Source organism: Hyla sarda, chromosome 11 (genome assembly GCF_029499605.1).
Source record: "Hyla sarda isolate aHylSar1 chromosome 11, aHylSar1.hap1, whole genome shotgun sequence".
Classification (NCBI taxonomy): domain Eukaryota; kingdom Metazoa; phylum Chordata; class Amphibia; order Anura; family Hylidae; genus Hyla; species Hyla sarda.
Window position 1 is genome coordinate 14873254 of NC_079199.1, and position 18449 is coordinate 14891702.

The 18449-nt window shown below is 43.9% G+C and overlaps 1 protein-coding gene across 2 annotated transcripts in view; it reads left to right on the forward strand.

Moving 5' to 3' along the window:
• Positions 1-18449, forward strand: part of SYNE3 (spectrin repeat containing nuclear envelope family member 3) — a 107769-nt gene that overhangs the window by 9625 nt on the left and 79695 nt on the right. Inside the window, exon 1 of one of the 2 annotated variants that reach the window (XM_056547354.1) lies at positions 6387-6463. The exons of the other annotated variant lie outside the window; for it this stretch is intronic. The gene's annotated coding sequence lies outside the window, so the exon portion shown is untranslated. Of the gene's footprint in view, positions 1-6386; positions 6464-18449 lie in introns of those variants that run through there. 2 annotated transcript variants of the gene reach the window in all.

Below are 18449 nucleotides of genomic sequence, written 5' to 3' on the forward strand. Positions count from 1 at the left end.
CACAATCTCAAGGTTACAAGTCCATCTCCAGAAATCTAGATTTGCCTTTGTCCACAGTGCGCAACATTATCAAGAAATTTACAACCCATGGCACTGTAGCTAATCTCCCTGGGCGTGGACGGAAGAGAAAAATTTATGAAGGGTGTCAATGCAGGATAGTACAGATGGTGGATAAGCAGCCCCAAACAAGTTCCAAAGATATTCAAGCTGTCCTGCAGGCTTAGGGAGCATCAGTGTCAGCGCGGACTATCCATCGACATTAAAATGAAATGAAACACTATGGAGGAGACCCAGGAGGACCCCACTATGGAGGAGACCCAGGAGGACCCCACTATGGAGGAGACCCAGGAGGACCCCACTGCTGACACAGAGACATAAAAAAGTAAGACTACATTTTACCAAAATGAACTTGAGTAACCAAAATCCTTCTGGGAAAACGTCTTGTGGACAGATGAGACCAAGATAGAGCTTTTTGGTAAAGCAAATCATTCTCATTCTACTGTTTACCGAAAACAGAATGAGGCCTACAAAGAAAAGAACACAGTACCTACAGTGACATATGGGGGAGGTCAGTGATGTTTTGGGTTGTCTTCCTGCCTCTGGCACTGGGGGCCTTGAATGTGTACAAGACATCATGAAATCTGAGGATTACCAACGGATTTTGGGTCGCACTGTACAGCCCAGTGTCAGAAAGCTGGGTTTGCGTCTGAGATCTTGGGTCTTCCAGCAGGACAATGACCCCAAACATCCGTCAAAAAGCCCCAGAAATGGATGACAACAAAGCGCTGGAGAGTTCTGGAGTGGCAGCAATGAGTCCAGATCTAAATCCCATTGATCACCTGGGGAGAGATCTTAAAATTGCTGTTGGGAAAAGGCGCCTTCCAATAAGAGACCTGGAGCAGTTTGTAAAGGAAGAGTCCAACATTCCGTCTGAGAGGTGTAAGGAGCTTATTGATGGTTATAGGAAGCCACTGATTTCAGTTATTTTTTCCAGAGGGTGTGCAACCAAATATTAAGTTAAGGGGCCAATAATTTTGTCCAGGCCATTTTTGGAGTTTGGTGACATTATGTCCAATTTGCTTTTTTTCCTCCTTTTTGGTTTAGTTCCAATACACAAAAAGGGAATAAACGTGTATAGAAAAATATGTGTTACTGCAATCATTTTCTGTGAGAAATACTTCATTTTATTGAAAAATTTCAGGGGTGCCAACATTTACGGCCATGACTGTACATTATATAGCATGTTCATGGTGACAGGTTTTCTTATTTTCCTGTTCAATACAGTTTTTTCTCTTTGTCTTTGCATCCTAATGCCTAGTGCAGTGTTTCCCAACCAGGGTGCCTCCAGTTGTTGTAAAACTACAACTCCCAGCATGCCTGGACAGCCAACGGCAACAGTTTTGCAACAGCTGGAGGCACCCTGGTTGGGAAAAACTGGTCTAGTGCCTGTCTGATCGGTGACTAAAATTGTAGTTGGTCTTTGCTGATTTCTATATTCACCACTAGGTGGTGCTCTATGGCTACTGTCATCTCTCTAATATGGAACAAGAATGTACACAAACCACCACGACCTCTGGGCCTTAGTGAACAATTAATTTGCTTATTAACCTCAACCTCATAAACTTTACTAAGTTTTAATATATTTTTTTTATTAGGTATATTATGATATATATAGATGCTGTCATTGACCTGTTACATTGTGATTAGAGATGAGCGAACTTACAGTAAATTCGATTCGTCACGAACTTCTCGGCTCGGCAGTTGATGAATTATCCTGCATAAATTAGTTCAGCTTTCAGGTGCTCCCGTGGGCTGGAAAATGTGGATACAGTCCTAGGAGACACTTTCTTAGGACTGTATCCACCTTTTCCCGCCCACCGAAGCACCTGAAAGCTGAACTCATTTACGCAGGATAAGTCATCAACTGCCGAGCCGAGAAGTTCGTGACGAATGGAATTTACTGTAAGTTTGCTCATCTCTAATTGTGATCCTATATGAAACTACTTCAGAGTGTTACCTGAGGTCACGACTTAGTCCACAGGGGATAACCATGTGTGAGCTGGAACATCTTATTCCTAAGGACAATCTGTTGTGTGGCTGATACATTGTGACAAACTATCAGGGCAGGATGTGTTTTTAGCTCACAGAGGATTGTCAAGGCTGCATACAATGATAGCTAACTCTCGGCGATAAGTCGAAGGGTCTATTCACACGGCAGAATTTCCGCTTGTGGAATTCCGCCTCAAATTAAATCCCATAGATTTCTATGGGATTCTGTACTCCCATACACACTTCTGAATTTCCGCTTGCGGAAATTCAGAAGTGTGAATGGGAGTGCGGAATCCCATAGAAGTCTATGGGCTTTAATTTAAGGCGGAATTTCGCAAGCGGAAATTCTGCCGTGTGAATAGACCCTAAGGCTAGTTCCACATGGCAGAATTTCCATCCGGACATTCTGCAGACATCAGGCACAGGCAGAACTTGCCGTCGCTAGGACCGCTCGGAAATTAGCCTTTTCCATAGACGGCAATGCATTTCAGTGTGGATTCTGCAGAAACAATTGACATGTCAATTCTTTCTGAGGGTGAAAACGGAAATGTGCCGCCATGTGCGCGTTGCAGCAGAATCTCATTGAAAACAAAAGGGATAATACTGCAACAGAAATTCCAAACTGAATTTTCCGCCAGATTCCAAATATTTCCATTCAGTGACAGCAAGCATTAATCTTGAAAAATAGTAAAAAAAAAAAAAAAAGTTTCTTGTGCAGAATTTGGAAAATCCCTTGCAGTGTTCTATGTGAGGAGTCATGTCAGACATATGGCCGTCTTGTCGTATTATTTAATACAGGATCTGTAGGATTACCAATGCGTCAGGATACGGGGGTGGCGGTGATGGGGGGGGACATCTGTCGTCTGTCACTGTCACACGAGATGTCGCGCTCGTCACTTTCACCCTCTTATTGTTCAGTTAGAACATATGTTCGCTATCGTTCCATCCACGGTGCGGTTATACGGCAGCCTCAGGATTGTGCTGAATTAACTTTAAAGGGGTACTCCGGCCCTGAGACATCTTATCCCCTATCCAAAGGATAGGGGATAAGATGTCTCAGTGCGGGGGTCCCTGCAATCTTGTATTCGCCACCCACTTGTTTGAGCTGCAAGCCGCGCTGCCAGCTCACAAACTTTCAGGTGCCGACCACGGGGCCGGAGTATCGTGATGTCATGACTCCGCCCCTGTGTGACGTCACCCCGGCTATGCAAGTCTATGGGAGGGGGCGTGACGGCCATCACGGCCGTCACGCCCCCTCCCATAGACTTGCATAGCGGGGGCGAGGGGGTGACATCCCACAGGGGCGGAGTTGTGACATCATGATACTCCAGCCCCGTGGTCGGCACCTGGCAGTTTGTGAGCTGGCAGGGCGGCTTGCAGCTCAAAGAGGTGAGTGCTGAATGCAAGATTGCAGGGGTCCCCAGCAGCGCGACCCCCACGGTCAGACATCTTATCCCCTATCCTTTGGATAGGGGATAAGATGTCTCAGGGCTGGAGTACCCCTTTAAGTAGTCATTCAGCTTTCATAGAATCCTGGATGGTGGATGAGACAATGTGCACAGTGCTGCAGCCCCTCTATATTTCTGCCTTGCCATGCAGATTGGTCTCAGGTCTCTTTGCCCGCCATGCCCATGTTTTTTTTATTGCCCTATGGCATTGGTCTTCAAACTTTGGACCTTGCAACACTCCAGCATGCCAGGACAGCCGTAGGTCCACCCGTGTAACACTATCCTTAGCTTTATTGGCAGCTGGAGTCTGGCGCAGTCCACTTACTGTCTCAGCAGAAGCTCAGGCTCTTGCTTGGTGCCTCCTCCATGCTTTACACTGCTGCTCCACTTTTTCAGATTGGATGTACAGTGGTCCCTCAACATACGATGGTAATTCGTTCCAAACGACCCATCGTATGTTGAGGGATCCGTGCAATGTAAAGTATAGGAAGTTATACTCCCCTGTCCCTGCCGCTCCGGACCGCGTCCTCACCGCTCCAGATGCTGTCCCAGGGGCTCCCGATGCTGTCCCGCTGCTCCGGTGCCTTCTTCGGGATTCTCCGGCTTCTTCCGCATCTTCTCCAGGGTCCGGGCCTCGCTTTCTGGTGACGTTATTACGTTGCGGCGCGGGACGGCGTGCGTAGTGACGTAATAACGATGCCAGAAAGCGAGGCCCGGACCCTGGAGAAGATGCCGAAAACGCTGGAGGATCCCGAAGTGGACCCGGAGCAGCGGGGATAGGTAAGTGAACCTGTCCGGGATGCTTAAACTGCTATCCGACAGCAGCTTAAGCATTTTGCGCTGCCGGATAGCAGTTAATGCGATGGCCCCGACATATAAAAGCATCGTATGTCGATTTGATCATATGTCGGGGCCATCGCATGTCGGGGGGTCACTGTAGTGTATTTGTACAAATCCATCAGAAAGTTGAATTCTACTAGAGAAAAGGATGGAAAGATTATAAACTACAAGCAAACGGAACCACCAATGCTATAAATTTTATTGGTAAGTGCTGCGAATAGTCCAGGGGGAGGAGCATAATGACTTGGAACCACTGCGGACTCAAATTCCGCATTGCCATAAGGAAAGTAATATGAATGTTCCAGGATTCCCTGCAGATGTCCCAAATATCTTGGCTTTGGCTGTCCGGGCATGCTGGGGGTTGTAGTTTGGCAACAGCTGGAGGCACCCTGGTTGGGAAACACTGATGTAAATTATTAAAAGCTCTGCAGGTGACACCTCTGTTCCATGGGGCTGCCTAGTGGCCATTAAAAGGTTAAACCAGAATTCTATATAAAGGCTCTGGTATCCCACCATCTAATCTGGGCTCTGTGTGCTGCTTGTATTTGCTTCTCTGTTATTTATAGGGAGCCTCTTCTTAAAGGGCAACACACACTTCACATGGAGGGGGGGCTGGAGACCAGAGACTACCAGATGCCCTGTGCCAGTTATACTTTCAGTCTGTGGCACCCAGGCCTGGGTGTAACTGGGAGCTCTGCCATCTAAGCCAGTGCACCCCAACCTGTGGCCCTTCAGTGTGTGCAAAACTACTATTCCCATTGCAAAAATACAACTCCCAGCATCCCCTGACAGTCAATGTTTGCAAAACTACCACCCCCAGCATGCCCTGACAGTCAAAGTTTGCAAAACTACAACTCCCAGCATGCCCTGACAGTCAAAATTTGCAAAACTACAACTCCCAGCATTTCCTGACAGTCAACGTTTGCAAAACTACAACTCCCAGCATGCTCTGACAGTCAACGTTTGCAAAACTACCACCCCCAGCATGCCCTGACAGTCAAAGTTTGCAAAACTACAACTCCCAGCATGCCCTGACAGTCAAAATTTGCAAAACTACAACTCCCAGCATTTCCTGACAGTCAACGTTTGCAAAACTACAACTACCAGCATTCCCCAACAAGCTAATTTTGCAAAACTGCAACTACAACTCCCAGCATGCCCTTACAGCTAAAGTTTGCAAAGAAACTACAACTTCCAGCATGCCATGCCAACCAGTGTGCAAAACTACAACTCCCAGCATGCACTGAAAGCCAAAGTTTGCAAAATAACAAACAAAAAAAACTAAAACTTCCAGCATACCCTGACAGCCAAAGTATGAAAAAAAAACTACAACTCCCACCATACCCTGACAGCCAAAGTTTGCAATGCTCTGAAAATTAGCAAAACTACAACTCCCAGCATTATAGGAGTTGTAGTTGTGCAACTTCCTGACAGTCACAATACTCTGTAGCCCAGATGCAATTGTGCCCATTCAGTGCCCACTGCCCTCCAGCCAGTTAACTGCAATGTAATGAGCCCTGTCATTTTTATGAATGTATGTCAGTGTTTCCAAAGCAGGGTGCCTCCAGCTGTTGCAAAACTACAACTCCCAGTATGCCCGGACATGCTAGAAGTTGTAAATTTGCAACAGCTGGAGGCACCTTGGTGCAGTGACTCCTGCTGCTTCCATGCGGATCCTTTTTAAAGGGGTACTCCACCATCAAGCTATAACACTGTAACCCCCCCAAACACCCAAAAGAAGATGTGGTGCAGTTCTGCCTATTGCCATATTATGCGAAACTTCTCACTTAGTACCTCTGCTTTCTGCCAGTGAATGGGAACCACAGCCCGTCCTGATCTGAGCTTCTCACAGCGCTGAGGGTTTGTTACGCTGTATAAATGGCGCATTACACAATAGACGGCGGATCTGATATAAATAACAGATAATAGTAACAATAATAAGACAGATATTAGTAGCAGAACATTGTCCCAATGGTGAGGTGAGCGCCCCCCTGCGCCCGCCGCTGGCACTGTGCCCTCATACAGTCACCGCCTCCAGTCCCCGCTCAGTGTCAGGAAGACGGGAGGTTCCTGTCTGCGCCGCGATCCGAATCCGGTCCCCGCTGCCCCGAGCCCGGAGCCTGCAGGTATGTGGAGCCCCGGGACTGCACCGGAGAAGGGGGACACCGGAGGGGAGACTGAGGGACTGGCGGGGGGTGTGGATTCATATGGGGGGCAGCACTGCCCGATATCTGGGGTGTTATACGGACTGTACTGCGTGTGGGGAAAAGTTATTGTGGCATTTGGGCTGTAGAGGGGGCATATGGGGTGTTATATAGAGTATACTGGGGGCAATACTTATGGGTATATGGGGTGTAATGTAGAGTATACTGGGGGCAATACTTATGGGTATATGGGGTGTAATGTAGAGTATACTGGGGGCAATACTTATGGGTATATGGGGTGTAATGTAGAGTATACTGGGGGCAATACTTATGGGTATATGGGGTGTAATGTAGAGTATACTGGGGGCAATACTTATGGGTATATGGGGTGTAATGTAGAGTATACTGGGGGCAATACTTATGGGTATATGGGGTGTTATATAGAGTATACTGGGGGCAATACTTATGGGTATATGGGGTGTAATGTAGAGTATACTGGGGGCAATACTTATGGGTATATGGGGTGTAATGTAGAGTATACTGGGGGCAATACTTATGGGTATATGGGGTGTAATGTAGAGTATACTGGGGGCAATACTTATGGGTATATGGGGTGTAATGTAGAGTATACTGGGGCAATACTTATGGGCATATGGGGTGTTATATAGAGTATACTGGGGGCAATACTTATGGGTATATGGGGTGTAATGTAGAGTATACTGGGGGCAATACTTATGGGTATATGGGGTGTAATGTAGAGTATACTGGGGGCAATACTTATGGGTATATGGGGTGTAATGTAGAGTATACTGGGGGCAATACTTATGGGTATGTGGGGTGTAATGTAGAGTATACTGGGGGCAATACTTATGGGTATATGGGGTGTAATGTAGAGTATACTGGGGGCAATACTTATGGGTATATGGGGTGTAATGTAGAGTATACTGGGGGCAATACTTATGGGTATGTGGGGTGTAATGTAGAGTATACTGGGGGCAATACTTATGGGTATATGGGGTGTAATGTAGAGTATACTGGGGGCAATACTTATGGGTATATGGGGTGTAATGTAGAGTATACTGGGGGCAATACTTATGGGTATATGGGGTGTAATGTAGAGTATACTGGGGGCAATACTTATGGGTATATGGGGTGTTATATAGAGTATACTGGGGGCAATATTTATGGGTATATGGGGTGTAATGTAGAGTATACTGGGGGCAATACTTATGGGTATATGGGGTGTAATGTAGAGTATACTGGGGGCAATACTTATGGGTATATGGGGTGTAATGTAGAGTATACTGGGGGCAATACTTATGGGTATGTGGGGTGTAATGTAGAGTATACTGGGGGCAATACTTATGGGTATATGGGGTGTAATGTAGAGTATACTGGGGGCAATACTTATGGGTATATGGGGTGTAATGTAGAGTATACTGGGGGCAATACTTATGGGTATATGGGGTGTTATATAGAGTATACTGGGGGCAATATTTATGGGTATATGGGGTGTAATGTAGAGTATACTGGGGGCAATACTTATGGGTATATGGGGTGTAATGTAGAGTATACTGGGGGCAATACTTATGGGCATATGGGGTGTTATATAGAGTATACTGGGGGCAATACTTATGGGTATATGGGGTGTAATGTAGAGTATACTGGGGGCAATACTTATGGGTATATGGGGTGTAATGTAGAGTATACTGGGGGCAATACTTATGGGTATATGGGGTGTAATGTAGAGTATACTGGGGGCAATACTTATGGGTATGTGGGGTGTAATGTAGAGTATACTGGGGGCAATACTTATGGGTATATGGGGTGTAATGTAGAGTATACTGGGGGCAATACTTATGGGTATATGGGGTGTAATGTAGAGTATACTGGGGGCAATACTTATGGGTATATGGGGTGTAATGTAGAGTATACTGGGGGCAATACTTATGGGTATATGGGGTGTTATATAGAGTATACTGGGGGCAATATTTATGGGTATATGGGGTGTAATGTAGAGTATACTGGGGGCAATACTTATGGGTATGTGGGGTGTAATGTAGAGTATACTGGGGGCAATACTTATGGGTATATGGGGTGTAATGTAGAGTATACTGGGGGCAATACTTATGGGTATATGGGGTGTTATATAGAGTATACTGGGGGCAATATTTATGGGTATATGGGGTGTAATGTAGAGTATACTGGGGGCAATACTTATGGGTATATGGGGTGTAATGTAGAGTATACTGGGGGCAATACTTATGGGTATATGGGGTGTAATGTAGAGTATACTTGGGGCAATACTTATGGGTATATGGGGTGTAATGTAGAGTATACTGGGGGCAATACTTATGGGTATATGGGGTGTAATGTAGAGTATACTGGGGGCAATACTTATGGGTATATGGGGTGTAATGTAGAGTATACTGGGGCAGTACTGGTGGATATATGGGGTGTAATGTAGAGTATACTGGGGGCAATACTTATGGGTATATGGGGTGTAATGTAGAGTATACTGGGGCAGTACTGGTGGATATATGGGGTGATGTATGGGGTGTTATATAGAGTATACTGGGGCAGTACTGGTGGATATATGGGGTGATGTATGGGGTGTTATATAGAGTATACTGGGGCAGTACTGGTGGATATATGGGGTGATGTATGGGGTGTTATATAGAGTATACTGGGGCAGTACTGGTGGATATATGAGTTGATGTATGGGGTGTTATATAGAGTATACTGGGGCAGTACTGGTGGATATATGGGGTGATGTATGGGGTGTTATATAGAGTATACTGGGGCAGTACTGGTGGGTATATGGGGTGTTATATAGAGTATACTGGGGCAGTACTGGTGGATATATGGGGTGATGTATGGGGTGTTATATAGAGTATACTGGGGCAGTACTGGTGGATATATGGGGTGTTATATAGAGTATACTGGGGCAGTACTGGTGGATATATGGGGTGATGTATGGGGTGTTATATAGAGTATACTGGGGCAGTACTGGTGGATATATGGGGTGTTATATAGAGTATACTGGGGCAGTACTGGTGGATATATGGGGTGATGTATGGGGTGTTATATAGAGTATACTGGGGCAGTACTGGTGGTTATATGGAGGTGATGTATGGGGTGTTATATAGAGTATACTGGGGCAGTACTGGTGGGTATATGGGGTGATGTATGGGGTGTTATATAGAGTATACTGGGGCAGTACTGGTGGTTATATGGAGGTGATGTATGGGGTGTTATATAGAGTATACTGGGGCAGTACTGGTGGATATATGGGGTGTTATATAGAGTATACTGGGGCAGTACTGGTGGATATATGGGGTGATGTATGGGGTGTTCTATAGAGTATACTGGGGCAGTACTGGTGGATATATGGGGTGATGTATGGGGTGTTATATAGAGTATACTGGGGCAGTACTGGTGGTTATATGGAGGTGATGTATGGGGTGTTATATAGAGTATACTGGGGCAGTACTGGTGGGTATATGGGGTGATGTATGGGGTGTTATATAGAGTATACTGGGGCAGTACTGGTGGTTATATGGAGGTGATGTATGGGGTGTTATATAGAGTATACTGGGGCAGTACTGGTGGATATATGGGGTGTTATATAGAGTATACTGGGGCAGTACTGGTGGATATATGAGGTGATGTATGGGGTGTAATGTAGAGTACACTGGGGCAGTACTGGTGGATATATGGGGTGTTATATATAGTATACTGGGGCAGTACTGGTGGATATATTTGGGTTGTCATATAGAGTATACTGGGGCAGTACTGGTGGGTATATGGGGTGATGTATGGGGTGTTATATAGAGTATACTGGGGCAGTACTGGTGGATATATGGGGTGATGTATGGGGTGTTATATAGAGTATACTGGGGCAGTACTGGTGGATAAATGGGGTGTTATATAGAGTATACTGGGGCAGTACTGGTGGATATATGGGGTGTTATATAGAGTATACTGGGGCAGTACTGGTGGATATATGGGGTGTTATATAGAGTATACTGGGGCAGTACTGGTGGATATATGGGGTGTTATATAGAGTATACTGGGGCAGTACTGGTGGATATATGGGGTGTTATATAGAGTATACTGGGGCAGTACTGGTGGATATATGGGGTGTTATATAGAGTATACTGGGGCAGTACTGGTGGATATATGGGGTGTTATATAGAGTATACTGGGGCAGTACTGGTGGATATATGGGGTGTTCTATAGAGTATACTGGGGCAGTACTGGTGGATATATGGGGTGTTATATAGAGTATACTGGGGCAGTACTGGTGGATATATGGGGTGTTATATAGAGTATACTGGGGCAGTACTGGTGGATATATGGGGTGTTATATAGAGTATACTGGGGCAGTACTGGTGGATATATGGGGTGTTCTATAGAGTATACTGGGGCAGTACTGGTGGATATATGGGGTGATATATGGGGTGTTCTATAGAGTATACTGGGGCAGTACTGGTGGATATATGGGGTGTTCTATAGAGTATACTGGGGCAGTACTGGTGGATATATGGGGTGTTCTATAGAGTATACTGGGGCAGTACTGGTGGATATATGGGGTGTTATATAGAGTATACTGGGGCAGTACTGGTGGATATATGGGGTGTTCTATAGAGTATACTGGGGCAGTACTGGTGGATAAATGGGGTGTTATATAGAGTATACTGGGGCAGTACTGGTGGATATATGGGGTGTTATATAGAGTATACTGGGGCAGTACTGGTGGATATATGGGGTGTTATATAGAGTATACTGGGGCAGTACTGGTGGATATATGGGGTGTTATATAGAGTATACTGGGGCAGTACTGGTGGATATATGGGGTGTTATATAGAGTATACTGGGGCAGTACTGGTGGATATATGGGGTGATATATGGGGTGTTCTATAGAGTATACTGGGGCAGTACTGGTGGATATATGGGGTGATGTATGGGGTGTTAAATAGAGTATATAGAGCCCCCCCCCCCCCCCCTGCTGTCGGCTCACACCCCCTGCACTCTACATGGGGGGGGGGGGGGGGTTGCCAGCTCGGGGCTATAGAGGCAGCATTCCTGAGTGTCCGGTCACCGTGTGTTGTGCTGCTGTTGGTTATGGGAGGTAGAGAACAGATCAGACGCTGCACATCATCACTCACATGTTGTCAGGATCTGTCTCGGCCTGAGAAGACTTGCTGTCACTTGTAGTTTCACATGTCATTTAGGTGAACTTTTTGTGCTGCGTTACTCATCTTCTGATGAAATGTATAGTGTTTCCCAACCAGGGTGCCTCCAGCTGTTGCAAAACTACAACTCCCAGCATGTCCAGACAGCCAAAGGCATGCTGGGAGTTGTAGTTTTGCAATAGCTGGAGGCACCCTGGTTGGAAAGCAATGTTCTAGCCGATCAGTTTCCTACAGTAGGTGTAAAACTTATATAATTGAATCTTCTATGGGGAGGTGGTGCATTGATCTGCTCATGTCCTGAACCAGCTATTTTAGCTTCAGACGACCCCCCGGGGCTCAGTGTATCCAGAAATCCTCACACTGATCCTTCTACGTCAGGATTTCCACACTCGTCATGATAATTGTTACCTCTTTGTCCATCCGCCGCCATTGTGTGCGATCTTATACTTCACCATTGAATATAAACATTTGTCCTTTATAAATGGGAAATCCCAAATAATAGGGTGTAAAAAGGTTTATTACCATTTCATGAAACCGTCCATGGGGGGCGCTGTCAGCTATTGTTGTGTGGGCCCATTATTGGGCAGTAGTTGACGAGATGCTTGTCACAGATCACCTTGGGTTGTCCAGTACATAATGTATTGGGGTCTTACAGCAGCTTGGAAGAGGGAACCTGATAACCTGAATCTGATTTCCAAAATATGTAAAAGTCTCCATAGAGTGTTTAGTGAGTACCTGTCCCCTGGAGAAGGACACTATATGTGACAGTCCATAGCCCGCTGTGATGATCCTTAATCGTCTGCGACAGTCCATAACATGCTGCAATCTTGCATAGCCTGCTGTGACAGTCCAAAACCTGCTGTGACAGTTTATAACCTGCTGCGACCATCCTTAACCTGCTGCCACCGTTCATAACCTGCTGCGATAGTCCATACCCTGCTGCGACCATCTATAACCTGCTGCAACCGTTCATACCCTGCTGCGACCATCCATAACCTGCTGCGACCATCCATAACCTGCTGCGACAGTCCTTAACCTGCTGCGACAGTCCATAACCTCCTGCCACAGTCCATAACCTCCTGCGATAGTCCATAACCTGCTGCGATCGTCCATAACCTGCTGCGACTGTCCATAACCTGCTGTGACCGTCCATAACCTGCTGCAACAGTCCATAACCTCCTGCGACAGTCCATAACCTGCTGCCACAGTCCATAACCTGCTGCCACAGTCCATAACCTGCTGCCACAGTCCATAACCTGCTGCCACAGTCCATAACCTGCTGCCACAGTCCATAACCTGCTGCCACAGTCCATAACCTGCTGCGACTGTCCATAACCTGCTGCGACTGTCCATAACCTGCTGCGACAGTCCATAACCTGCTGTGATAGTCCATAACCTGCTGCCACAGTCCATAACCTGCTGTGATAGTCCATAACCTGCTGTGATAGTCCATAACCTGCTGTGATAGTCCATAACCTGCTGCCACAGTCCATAACCTGCTGCCACAGTCCATAACCTGCTGCGACCGTCCATAACCTGCTGCGACCGTCCATAACCTGCTGCGACCGTCCATAACCTGCTGCGACCGTCCATAACCTGCTGCGACCGTCCATAACCTGCTGCGACCGTCCATAACCTGCTGCCACAGTCCATAACCTGCTGTGATAGTCCATAACCTGCTGTGATAGTCCATAACCTGCTGTGATAGTCCATAACCTGCTGCCACAGTCCATAACCTGCTGTGATAGTCCATAACCTGCTGTGATAGTCCATAACCTGCTGTGATAGTCCATAACCTGCTGCCACAGTCCATAACCTGCTGCGACCGTCCATAACCTGCTGCGACCGTCCATAACCTGCTGCGACCGTCCATAACCTGCTGCGACCGTCCATAACCTGCTGCGACCGTCCATAACCTGCTGCGACCGTCCATAACCTGCTGCCACAGTCCATAACCTGCTGTGATAGTCCATAACCTGCTGTGATAGTCCATAACCTGCTGCGACCGTCCATAACCTGCTGCGACCGTCCATAACCTGCTGCGACCGTCCATAACCTGCTGCCACAGTCCATAACCTGCTGTTATAGTTCATACCAGTTAATGCATTCCATAACTTTCAAGGAAATCTCTGCTTTTGCATAATAATGTTTCATAGATTCAGTTTCCATAATATGTTGATCATGTGTCTGTCAGCAGATTTGAACTGCTGACTGTTTCCAGTGGTAACCAGCAGAATATGGAAAGCAGCTCTGGATATCAATGGAATGGTGGCATATTATTTATTTAAATTGTCCATTAATATTTCTACATAGATGTTTATATTAATAATAATAATAAAAAATAATAGTAGTAATTTATTTATAGGGACAACAAAAAAAGCAGCTCTTTATTGTTACTTAGATGCTGTTATAATAAACATAATACTTATTATCATTATTAGTATTTATTTATAGGGCCAACAAATAACATAGCACTTTATTTCTACATAGATACTGATAATAAAAATAATAACAACAACAACAATAATAAAAAAGGTAATCATTTATATATAGGGCCAACAAATAAAGCAATTCTATTGCTACAAAGATGCTGATATCCATAGTAATATTATTATTAATAATAATAATAATAATAAATAGTTATTTATAGGGCCATCAAATAAAGCAACTCTTTATTGCTACATAGATGCTGATAATATTAATAATAATAATGATTATTATTAGAGCCAACAAATAACCAGGTCCTTTATTGATACACAGATTCTCATAATAATAATAATAATAATAAATAATTTATTTAACACCAACAAATAACGCAGTTTATTGCTACATAGATTCTGATAATAATAATAATGATAATAATAATAATAATAATAATAATTTATTTAGAACACCAACAAATAAAGCAGCTCTTTATTGCTACATAGATGACAATTATTATGGTTCATTCAAAAGTCCCAATAATCTCCCAATTTTCCGGTTTGGATAGATTTTGTTTATTTGGCGTCAGCCGCCCCACCCCCTCCCTTTTGGTATCAGGATAAGACGCTCTATTCATCAGCGCTGCTTAGTAATTGCTACAGAAACCGAAAAATACTAAAAAAAAAAGAAATACAAGTTCCCGGAAACAAAGATCTTTTCATCTCTGTCAACGACTGATGCTGGGACTGAACCACTGGAGTTATGAGGGGGGGGGGGGGGGGCAGTGCTTGTTACCAAATTGTTATCACCGAAATGTGTATAATTTCATATAATTAAAACTAAAAATTATGTTAAATAGTTAACTGTTCAGATGCCAAAGGGTGAATTTAGAAAGGATTCACGCTGGGTATATATCCTGACAGCGGGAGGATGTGTTTTTGATAAAATAATGAACATTCTGATAGACTTATGGTGATACATCAGGTTTAAAGGGGTATTCCAGGAAAATACTTTTATATATATATATATATATATATATATATATATATCTCAACTGGCTCCAGAAAGATAAACAATTTGTAAATTACTTCTATTAAAAAAATCTTAATCCTTTCAGTACTTATGAGCTTCTGAAGTTAAGGTTGTTCTTTTCTGTCTAAGTGCTCTCTAATGATACGTGTCTCGGGAAACGCCCAGTTTAGAAGAGGTTTGCTATGGGGATTTGCCTCTAAACTGGGTGGTTCCCAAGGCAGGTGTCATCAGAGAGCACTTAGACAGAAAGGAACAACCTTAACTTCAGAAGCTCATAAGTACTGAAAGGATTAATATTTTTTAATAGAAGTAACTTACAAATCTGTTTAACTTTCTGGAGCCAGTTGATATATAAAATAACCCCTTTAAGTTACCATGTATCACTTCCAGGGGTTGTTGACAATGCTTTCTTAAAGGGACAGTAACCCTAAACATCTTTGTGATCTCTCTTAGCTGTGAAAGTTCTACAATTCTAATCTATTGTTCCCTGTTATCAGCAATTTGTAGCTGGGGATGAGGCTGATTGTAGGATAGGTAAATACAGTCTGTTGTTCCCTGTTATCAGACATTGTAAGCTGTCCATAGACCAGTGTTTGCCAACCAGGGCGACTCCAGCTATTGCAAAACTACAACTCCCAGCATGCCCGGACAGCCGAAGGCTGTCCAGGCATGCTGGGAGTTGTAGTTTTGCAACAGCTGGAGGCATGCTGGTTGGTAAACACTGCACTACAAAATCAGGGTCCGGTATGATAGGCCATTCAGGAGCCTAGGAGAGCTGGGTAGTAGCCTTTGGCTGTCTAGGCATGCTGGGAGTTGTAGTTTTGCAACAGCTGGAGGCACCCTGGTTGGGAAACACTGCCAAAGACATTAAGGCTGGGTTCACATCACGTTTTTGAAATACAGTTTGCGTATCAGGTTTTTGATGAAAAACGGATTCCTCAAAACCGGACTAAACTGTATCAAAACGTGTGTACAAATTTTTAACCCATATACGGTTTTAAAGACTGGTGTCCGGTTGCATCTGTTTTTAAGAAAAAAAAGCGTATGCGTTTTTAACTTTTCACTCCATTATGAATAAAGTTTCACTTGTTTGATTCAAATTCCATGAAAAAAAAATTTTGGTGTCAAAAACCGGATGGAACCGTACGCACATGACTCCCATGTTAAAAAAAAAAAAAAAAAAAAAAATGTATATGGTTTGCATACGGTTTTTCACCTGGACCAAAAACAGTGGTAGGCTAGGATTTTAAGTACGGGAAAAAAACGGACAAAACCGTACAAGATGCAAAATGGACACAACCGGAGGCATCTTTTGGCGTACGGTTTCCAATGGAGAGTCAATGCTTACGGTTTTCAATACGTTTCCGTACGGTTTTCACCTAGAAAACATATATGGGAACTGTACTGCTAAAACGTGGTGTGAACCCAGCGTGGTGTCATTTGGTCTACAGCTATTTCTCACTCCCCTCAAATACACCTGCATGTTGGGCTCAGCATGTATCCTCAATGAGGAGAGGGAGGAAGGCTGCTGCCAGACTCCTTTAATGATGGCTTGTCTGCCTTAGAACATATGTCTGATTCTTCTCTCCCCCAACATTAGATGGTCAGTCGGTTCCCTCAGCCCAAAATCAGAGGGTTTAGTTGACCCTTTTGCTTGGTTTAGGCTGGGACAGATAAATAATATCTATTGTCCCCTGTTATCCGCCAACCGTAGTTTTCACCATTGAGTTGACCAAAAAGTGGGGAAACCTCTCCTTCCTCACCATCACTACTTTATATCTCATTAGCTGAGTACCTAAGCCTTGTAGGAGAGGAAAAGCAATGCTCTTCAGGAGACTGGGAAAGCTGGGTGGCACGCATACGGTGTGCTACCCAGCTTTCCCAAACTCCTAAAGCCTCAGCAGTGATAGGCTGATTGTCCTCTCTGTACTCCTCATTGCAGCAGCACTGCCATGCCGTCTCCCTGCCCCTCTGCACCAACTATTCTCTGCACCTGCCTGCCGGACAGTTAAATCATACTTTACCATGACAATGGTTCGGCAGCAAGACGTTTAAAACTTGCGGGCAATCTCCGCAGCCCAAGGGTAACGTGATCAGGAGATTTACCGGAAGTTCTCTGCGTCTGCCTGCTGGATAGCTAAATCATACTTTACCATGATCTTGGTGCAGTGGCAAGATGTAAGGCAATCTCCGCAGCCTGAGAGTAACGTGATCAGGAGATGTATTGGAAGTCCTTTGTATCTACCTGTCGGAGAGTTAAATCATACTTTACCAGGACGTTGGTCCAGCGGCGGGATGTTTAAAACTTCCGGGCTATCTCCGCAGCCCAAGAGTAACGCAATCAGGACATGTCCCGGAAGTACCATAGACTTGCATGGGACATTAGGTACATCTCCTGTTAGCGTTGCTATTGGGCTGCTGAGATTGCCCAGAAGTTTTAAACATCCTGCCACCGGCCTAATGTGATGGTAAACTATGATTTAACTGTCTGGGCTTCGCTGTTTTACTCTTAGGCTGTGCCAGTATCGGGACATCCCTAAACTCTACTATATTTTAGTTGACATGCTAATATTTTATATAAGTATTTAGATCAGTGCTTCTCAACCAGTATGCCTCCAGCTGTTGCAAAACTACAACACCCAGCATGCCTGGACAGCCGAAGGCTGTCCAGGCATGCTGGGGGTTGTAGTTTTGCAACACTGGTTGGGATTACTTATACATATTTTCCATATATGTTGTTACTTATACATATTTTCTATATATGTTATTACTTATACATATTTTCCATATATGTTATTACTTATACCTATTTTCCATATATGTTATTACTTATACATATATTCCATATATGTTATTACTTATACATATTTTCCATATATGTTATTATTTATAGCAATTTTCCATATATGTTATTACTTATACATATATTCCATATATGTTATTACTTATACATATTTTCCATATATGTTATTATTTATAGCAATTTTCCATATATGTTATTACTTATACATATTTTCTATATATGTTATTACTTATACCTATTTTCCATATATGTTGTTACTTATACCTATTTTCCATATATGTTGTTACTTATACCTATTTTCCATATATGTTGTTACTTATACATATTTTCCATATATGTTGTTACTTATACATATTTTCCATATATGCTATTACTTATACATATTTTCTATATATGTTATTACTTATACATATTTTCTATATGTTATTACTTATACCTATTTTCCATATATGTTATTACTTATACATATTTTCTATATGTTATTACTTATACATATTTTCCATATATGTTGTTA